The sequence below is a fragment of the Arachis hypogaea genome, chromosome 20 (genome assembly GCF_003086295.3).
Source record: "Arachis hypogaea cultivar Tifrunner chromosome 20, arahy.Tifrunner.gnm2.J5K5, whole genome shotgun sequence".
NCBI classification, from domain to species: domain Eukaryota; kingdom Viridiplantae; phylum Streptophyta; class Magnoliopsida; order Fabales; family Fabaceae; genus Arachis; species Arachis hypogaea.
The window spans coordinates 73,532,432-73,541,619 of record NC_092055.1 but is presented as its reverse complement, the minus strand read 5'-3'; the positions used below and the strand labels follow the sequence as shown (position 1 = coordinate 73,541,619).

General features: G+C 37.2%; 1 non-coding gene across 1 annotated transcript; it reads right to left on the bottom strand.

Moving 5' to 3' along the window:
- Positions 1 to 1,241: 1,241 nt before the first annotated feature.
- On the bottom strand, positions 1,242 to 1,349 carry LOC112787083 (small nucleolar RNA R71). The gene has a single exon (XR_003194518.1). It is a non-coding gene; the product is annotated as a small nucleolar RNA R71 (small nucleolar RNA).
- Between the last annotated feature and the right edge of the window lie 7,839 nt (positions 1,350 to 9,188).

Below are 9,188 nucleotides of genomic sequence, written 5' to 3'. Positions count from 1 at the left end.
TAATGCCAGGATGACACAAGAGGGAAGATTTTATTTTTAATTCAAATTTTTTTCAAATCTTCATAATTTTTCAAAATCAAATCTTTTTCAAATCATATATTTTCAATCATATCTCTTCAAAATCAATTTCTTTCCATTTTTTATTATTTTCGAAAATCTTGTTATAATTAATGATTTACTTCAAAATTTTCTAGTTGTTGCTTGCCTATTAAGAAAGGATCAAAAGTTTTAATTCTAGAATCATATCTTCTAATTTCTTGTTAGTCAAGTAATCAACTTTGATTTTAAAACTTTCTCTTTTTAAATTGATCTTCAATCATATCTTCTCAATCACATCTTTTTCAAAATTAACTCTCAATCATATCTTTTTGATTTCTAATTTCAAAATCTTTTTCAAAAATCACTTAATTTCTTTCCCAATTTTAGTTTTCGAAAATCATCAATCAATTTTTCAAAATTTCTTTTAATTATTTCAAAATCTTTTACTTTATTTTCGAATATTTTTCCCCTCTTCTCACATCCTTCTATTTAAAGAACTAACACTCTTCCTCAAGGTGCAATTTGAACTCCCTCCTTCTTTATATGTTCGAATTCTCTTCTATCTACCTCCTCCTTCTATTCTTCTTTTCCTCTGACACCTCAAGGAATCTGTATACTGTGACATAGAGGATTCCTTACTTTCTTGTTCTCTTCTCTTTCATATGAGCAAGAACAAAGATAAAGGCATACTTGTTCAAGCTGATCCTGTACCTAAAAGGACCTTGAAGAGAAAACTAAGAGAAGCTAAAGCACAATTCTCTCTAGAGGGCCTAACAGAGCTTTTCAAGGAAGAAGAAACCATGGCAGCCGAAAACAACAATGCAAACATTGCAAGGAAGGTGCTTGGTGACTTTACTGCACCTACTCCCGACTTCTATAGGAGAAGCATCTCAATCCCTGCCATTGGAGCAAACAACTTTGAGCTTAAGCCTCAATTAGTTTCTCTAATGCAACAGAATTGCAAGTTTCATAGACTTCCATTGGAAGATCCTCATCAGTTCTTAGCTGAATTCTTGCAAATCTGTGACACTGTCAAGACCAATGGGGTTGACCCTGAAGTCTACAGACTCATGCTTTTTCCTTTTGCTGTAAGAGACAGAGCTAGGACATGGTTGGATTCACAACCTAAAGAAAGCCTGAACTCTTGGGAAAAGCTAGTTAATGCCTTCTTGGCAAAGTTCTTTCCACCTCAAAAATTGAGCAAGCTTAGAGTGGAAGTCCAAACCTTCAGACAGAAGGAAGGTGAATCCCTCTATGAAGCTTGGGAAAGATACAAGTAATTGATCAGAAGATGTCCTTCTGACATGCTTTTTGAATGGAGCATCATAGGTATTTTCTATGATGGTCTGTCTGAGCTATCCATGATGTCATTGGATAGCTCTGCTGGAGGATCTCTTCATCTGAAGAAGACGCCTACAGAAGCTCAGGAACTCATTGAAATGGTTGCAAATAACCAATTCATGTACACTTCTGAAAGAAATCCTGTGAATAATGGGATAGCTCAAAAGAAAGGAGTTCTTGAGATTGATACTCTGAATGCCATACTGGCTCAGAATAAAATATTGATCCAACAAGTCAATATGATTTCTCAGAGTCTGTCTGGAATGCAAGCAGCAACAGGCAGTACTAAGGAAGCTTCCTCTGAAGAAGAAGCTTATGATCCTGAGAACCCAGCAATGGAAGAGGTGAATTACATGGGAGAACCCAATGGAAACACCTATAACCCTTCATGGAGAAATCATCCAAACCTCTCATGGAAGGATCAACAGAGGCCTCAACAAGGCTTCAACAACAATAATGGTGGAAGAAATAGGTTTAGCAATGGCAAACACTTTCCATCATCTTCTCAGCAACAGACAGAGAATTCTAAGTAGAGCCATTCTGACTTAGCAACTATAGTCTCTGATCTAATTAAAACCACTCAAAGTTTCATGACTGAAACAAGGTCCTTGATAAACCACTATTTTATGGTTTATCTTATGCTCAATTGAGTGATTTTTATCTACTCTTTACCCACTTATTCAGACTATTTGCATGGTTTTACATTTGCCTTCCTAATTATGTGCTTTAATTGAGAACATGTTTCTTTGGACTTATCTTTGCTAATATTAATCATCTCATATCACCATTAGATGCCTTGATATGTGTGTTAAGTGCTTTCAGAGATTACAGGGCAGGAATGGCTCAGAGAATGGAAAGGAAGCATGCAAAAGTGGAAGGAATACAAGAAGTTGAAGAAATTGCTAAGCTGTCCAGCCTGACCTCTTCGCACTCAAACGGCTATAACTTTAGCTACAGAGGTCCAAATGATGCGGTTCTAGTTGCGTTGGAAAGCTAATGTCCGGGGCTTCGATTTGATGTATAATATTCCATAGTTTCCTTGATTCTAGGCAACGCGACCGCGTGACCCATGCGGCCGCGTCGCAATGACGAAAATCAGCGTGTTTGAATTCGCAACCAGCGAATTCTGGGCTGTTTCTGACCCAGTTTGCGGCCCAGAAAACACAGATTAGATGCTATAAAGTGGGGGAATGCATCCATTCAAAAAGAAGCTTTCACATTCACAATTTTAGGAGTAGATGTAGTTTTTAGAGAGAGAGGTTCTCTCCTCTCTCTTAGGATTAGGATTAGGATTTCTCTTAGTTTTATGAGTGACTCTCGATCCCAAGTACAGTGTTCTTTTTATTTATTTTCTCAATTTAATTTATGAACATCTATGCCAGATTTAATTTCTTTTCTTAATGCAATTCGAGGTATTTTCAGATTTAAGATTGCTTTGCTTTATTTATATTGATGCTTTTAATTTAATTTAGATATTTTTCCCCCTTTTGGCTTTGGTCAAGTGATTAGTAGTACTTGAGTTATCAAACTCAGCAAGTGATTGAAATTGGCAGATCCTGCTTTAGCTAGGATTGCTCTAACACTAGTCTCTCCACAGGAGTTGACTAGGACTTGAGAATCAAGCTAATCAGTCCACTTAACCTTCCTTTATTTAGTAAAAGCTGACCAAGTGGGATTAAAACCCAATTCTCTTCACACTTGATAAGGATAACTAGGATAGGAATTCCAATTCTTATACCTTTCCAAGAGTTTATTTTATTATTATTATTTTATTTTTCTTATCATTCAACATACTGCTTCCCTACTTTCTAAACCCCTACTTTACAAGACTCATAACCAATAATAAGAACATACATCCCTGCAATTCCTTGAGAAGACGACCCGAGGTTTGAATACTCGGTTATCAATTTCAAAGGGGTTTGTTACTTGTGACAACCAAAACGTTTGTAAGAAAGGTTGATTGCTTGGTTTAGTAACTATACTTGCTACGAGAGTTTACTATAACCTCTAAACCATCAATCTTCCGCTCTTTCAAAATGGCGCCGTTGCCGGGGAATCGCAAACGTGTGCCTTATTATTAGTTATTGTAAATATTTAAAAAAAAATCAATTTTCAATTTTCAATTTTAAAAATTCAATTTTCAAAATTTAAAATTCAAATTTTAAAAAAAATTAAATTTCAAATTTTAATCTTCAATTTTCAATTTTAAAAATTCAAAATTCAAATTTTAATTTTCAAATTCAAAAATTTGAATTTCAAATTTGTTTTTATTTTTGTTTTTAATTTTTTATTAACTAACTATGAGTTCTCACCCTTCTCGCTTCAAGTTTGATTCCAATGTTGTTGTTATGAATGGAAACTATAATGAGAACAGGCATCAAGGTTGGAACAATCAAAGATGGGAGGAGCCACAAGGATTTGATCAACCCTCATGGCAACAACCACCTCCAATGGACTATTAACAACCACCACCATATGCCTAGAAACCCTCTCCTCAACATGACTTTGGACCACCATACTCACAAGCCCCTTTCCACCATTCACCTCCATATGACCCTAACCCGTATCCACCATACCAACCACCTTATGAGCCAAATGAACTCTCCTATCCACCCCAAACCTCCATGGAGAAAGCACTTGCCGATCTAAACTCTACTATACAAGCTCTCGTCGCCCAAATCAGACCACCAAATACCTTCAACAATCAACCCTCAAGCTCTAGTGCACTTCCTTTTCAACCACAGAATGATCTCTCCATCCCATCACCACCATCCATGGAAGAGCACCCACATCCATCAATCCAGGAGCAACATGATCCCAATGATGCTATTGACATGGAACAAGAGAGAAGGGATCATCTTCGCGAATCCATACTTCATAAGGAGCTAGAGGAGGCCCTAAAGGTGAAGGTAGTAAAAACCCTTGAAGTCGAAGGAGTGGTTGAAGAATTAGTGAAGGAAGAATCAAGGGATCATCTCAAGGAAGCAGCGGATCGATTTCATGCAACTCTATATCAACTAAATCAAGCGATAAGTCAATTAGGTTCCCGACGCTCGGACACTCAAAGTGCTCCCATGGCTTCATGTGGGCAATCTAATGAAGAACGTAGCATGAAGGAGATATTAGAAACTCCAGTGGACAGTACGGAGCATGACTTTGTACTGGAACAAGTGGAGGAAGCTATAATTATCGAAGAAGAAGAAGAAGTGGTTGCAGACTTAGGAGATACTGAACCTCCATGGGAAAGTCAAGACCTAGAACCTTCTTCCAAGACGGTTGCATTTGATGTTGAGGAGGGTGTACAACTTCCAAGGCATATCACTGTTGAAGACTTGGAAGAGGTTGATCAAGAGATGGAGATTCAAGAAGAAGAAGCACAACCTCCCATGCCCTTGGAAAGCAATGAAGAGGTGATTGAATTGGAAGAAAGCTACCAAGAGGAAGAGGTTGAAATTGAAGAAGCTTGCAAAGAAGTGGTAATTATCAGAGAAGAGCACAAGGGAGTGGAGCTTGCAATTTCATTAAAAACACCTCCCCCTAAGTTGCCATCATCCTTCACAACATTCAAGTGGGTAAAATTCATATCACTTAGCTTTCTAATTCCACTTGAATATGAGCTACTGGAGACGGATGGTCAACTTAGAATTCTTTGTGGCATTAAGAGTAAGAGGAAGATTATCAGTGGTAAGAACTGTCCTGCAAAGTTCATTATGGTTGGAAGCTTTAAGTTTAAACGCAAAGGTTGGTGTAGAGCTCAATTGAATGGGTCTAGGAAGTTGTTTGGACGCTTCAGTGAGAATTCTAAAGCTGAATCACCCGAATGGAATCATGATAATCAACTTGAAGACGGGTGCAAAAGCAAGATTTGGGACCCCGGAATTCGTTCTGGCAATCAACACTCTTGGGGCCTTATAACTTGCTTTAACTTACTTGAAGGCTTTCTGCGCCTAGTTTGGGACCCCGGAAGTTACTGGAATCACAAACATTGGTGGAGATTCCTGGATGAGTTCAAGCACAAGCCACCATAACAGGGAGCTCACCAAATGTCCAACTTAAGGACTTTAACTAAAAGTGCTAGGTGGGAGACAACCCACCATGGTATGATCGTTTCTTTTTCAATTTTATTTCATGTTGTTCGATTTTATTTTATTTTAATTTTCATTGAACCTGGAAGTTTTCATAGCATTCACATTAAGCATTGTATTCTGCATATTGCATTAAAAAAAAAAACACATGCACGCGACGCGGCAGCGTCGCTGACGCGTCCGCGTCACTAGTGCGTTGGGAAGAAAAGAATTGAACAGAGAGTCACGCGAGAGCGTGGCTGGAGGCGTGCCTTTGGCACAAATTGATCCACGCGTCCGCGTCATGTGGAAAAAATGCCTCCCCACGCGTCCGCGTCACCCACGCGGCCGCGTGCCATGTAAATCGACATAACAAGGGTGTATGGCAGTAAGTTGAGCTGGAGTTGGGCTGGACTCGTGCTGGAAGCCTAAGCCCTCCCACGTGAATGCGTGCCCCACGCGTCAACGTCATATTGGAAATAAGGCCACTCACGCGATCGCATGCCCCACGCGACTGCGTCACTCAGATTTTTGGCAATATGCATTTAAACAGAGAGTTGCGCGAACGCGAGGCTGCACTCGCGCCAATCGCACAAATCAGGCCACGCGATCGCGTGACCCACGCGTCCGCGTCACCTGAGCTTATCGCGCACCACGTGACCGCGTCACTCACGCGACCACGTCACAAGCGGCGCACAGAATATCCAGATCAGCCAATTTTCTTATCTTTTCTTCTCAAATCCTAATTTCTTCTATCTTTTCTTCTTTCTTCTTTCTTTCTTACTCTTCTCATTCCTCTTATCTTTTATTTTATTTTATTTATTTGCATACTTTCATTCATTGCATTTTAATTTTGTGCATATTTTTATTTTCTTTTCTAAAATTATTGGTGTTCAAATGTTCTTATTCAACTGTTATATCTTTTCTGGTATTATCTTGGTGCTTAGAGACTTGTTTTATTCTGGTTCGATAATATTATTTAAATCAATGCCAATCTTTTATACCTGTATTACTTTTGCATTGACATGAATTTATATTATCTCTCCTTACCCACTTTCTCCCCCGTTGTTGCATATTTTGCACCACTAGTATGCCATGTACTTCTATTATTTTCTCACGTACATGTTGAAGCTTCCATGTAAATGAGACCCTTATCATTTGGCATTAACCCAACCATACTTCATTTATTTTCTTATCTCTATTATTGGGTTACCTTTCTTCCCTTCTTCTTTCAGGATGGCCACCCGAAAGGGAAGCGAAAGACGTTTACATGGGGAGACAGACAAGTCCATCTGCACAATCTTTGGAGAAAAGCGTCAGTTGGAACAACCCGTCCACTTGCACATCTGAGCATGCACCGAGGACGATGCAATCTTTAAGTGTGGGGAGGTTGATACCGATCTCCATGGGTTAGTTACTCCTCTATCTCAACACCAATGGTTTATTTTTCTTGTTAGTTGTTGCATTTGCATATTTAATTGCATATTTGTTTGATTTTATGCATCTAGTTACTACTTAGTTAAAGTAATAAAATTCTTTTAAGACCCTGTCTTTGAAAAATTTACTAATTTAAATTGAAAATTTTTTTTCTTAAAACTTGTTTGAAGTTGTATTTGGAACATGGTTTTTGAGCCAAAGAACACACAATCTGTGAGATTTTGACCTTATTTACATGGTTACATTATTTAACCATAAATTTTTATTCTTGTGTGTTTTCTTCACTATGATTGCAATCTTAGCTTTGTTCCATTCTATATGTCTAATATTTAGTGTATTTACATGCTTGCATATGATTGAGGCCATTATTTAATTTTAACTCACTTATCCCAAATAAGCCTACCCTTTAAATCACCCTTGTCAGCCACTTTGAGCCTTTTTATCCCTATTTATTCTGTTTTATAACCACATTACTAGCCTTAAGCAAAAAAACAAAATAAAAATTGCAAGTTGAATCCTTGGTTAGCTTAGATAGATATTGTGTATAATTTAAGTGTGGGGAATTTTATGGGAACATGGGATGATATGAAAAAAAAGGGAATTAAATTGAATGAGTTATTTGAAAATTTGGGAAGCATGCTCATGTGAAATCAAAATAATTAAATTACTATGTGCATTAAAAAAAATATATATTAAGTAATTAAATAAAGGGATATATAAAAAAAAAAGAAAAGAAAGAAAAGAAAGAAAAAAAAATATTACCCCAAATGCAAAATAATAATAAAAAAAAAATCAATGCACATAGGACAAAATTCAATAATAAGTTTGATACATGAGCATGTAATACAAAAGTGGGAAAAATTTGGGTAGCTAGGTAAAATATTTTAAAATTGTATAAAGTATGTATATGTTAGGTGAGATCTTAGACTAATCAAGGATTCACTTTATAAAGCTCACTTAGCCATATATATACCCTTACCCATACCTTAGCCCCATTACAACCTTGAAAAGACCTCATGATGTTTGCATTGGTATGCTAAATATTTGTTGATTGGTTAGATGAAGAACAAAGTTTAGAAAGCATGACTAGATAAGAGTAGAGTGATTAACCCTAGACACTTGAGAGATTAGATATACACTACCAGTGAGGGTTCAGTGCTTAATTCTATGTTCCCTGCTTTCATGAGCTATCTTACAAGTTTACTTGTCTTTTATTGTATAATTTGAATTAGTGAAATCTGATTTATATTTGTCTTGAAGGACTTATTTACTCTTAACCAAGTAGATAGAATCATTTTTGCATGTAGTTGCATTCATATAGATAGGTTGCATTGCATACTCTCTATCATTCCTCTTCATCTTTATAGCTTCTCTTGAGCTTAGCATGAGGACATGCTATTGTTTAAGTGTGAGGAGGTTGATAAACCACTATTTTATGGTTTATCTTGTGCTCAATTGAGTGGTTTTTATCTACTCTTTACCCACTTATTCAGACTATTTGCATGGTTTTACATTTGCCTTCCTAATTATGTGCTTTAATTGAAAACATGTTTCTTTAGACTTATCTTTGCTAATATTAATCCTCTCTTATCACCATTAGATGCCTTGATATGTGTGTTAAGTGCTTTCAGAGATTACAGGGCAGGAATGGCTCAGAGGATGGAAAGGAAGCATGCAAAAGTGGAAGGAATACAAGAAGTTGAAGAAATTGCTAAGCTGTCCAGCCTGACCTCTTCGCACTCAAACGGCTATAACTTTAGCTACAGAGGTCCAAATGACGCGGTTCCAGTTGCGTTGGAAAGCTAACATCCGGGACTTCGATTTGATATATAATATACCATAGTTTCTCTGACGCTAGATGACGCGACCGCGTGACCCATGTGGCCGCATCGTAGTGACGAAAATCAGCGTGTTTGAATTCACAACCAGCGAATTCTGGGCTGTTTCTGACCCAGTTTGCGGCCCAGAAAATACAGATTAGAGGCTATAAAGTGGGAGAATGCATCCATTCAAAAAGAAGCTTTCACATTCACAATTTTAGGAGTAGATGTAGTTTTTAGAGAGAGAGGTTCTCTCCTCTCTCTTAGGATTAGGATTAGGATTTCTCTTAGTTTTATGAGTGACTCTCGATCCCAGGTTCAATGTTCTTTTTATTTATTTTCTCAATTTAATTTATGAACATCTATGCCAGATTTAATTTCTTTTGTTAATGCAATTCGAGGTATTTTCAGATTTAAGATTGCTTTGCTTTATTTATATTGATGTTTTTAATTTAATTTAGATATTTTTCCCCCTTTTGGCTTTGGT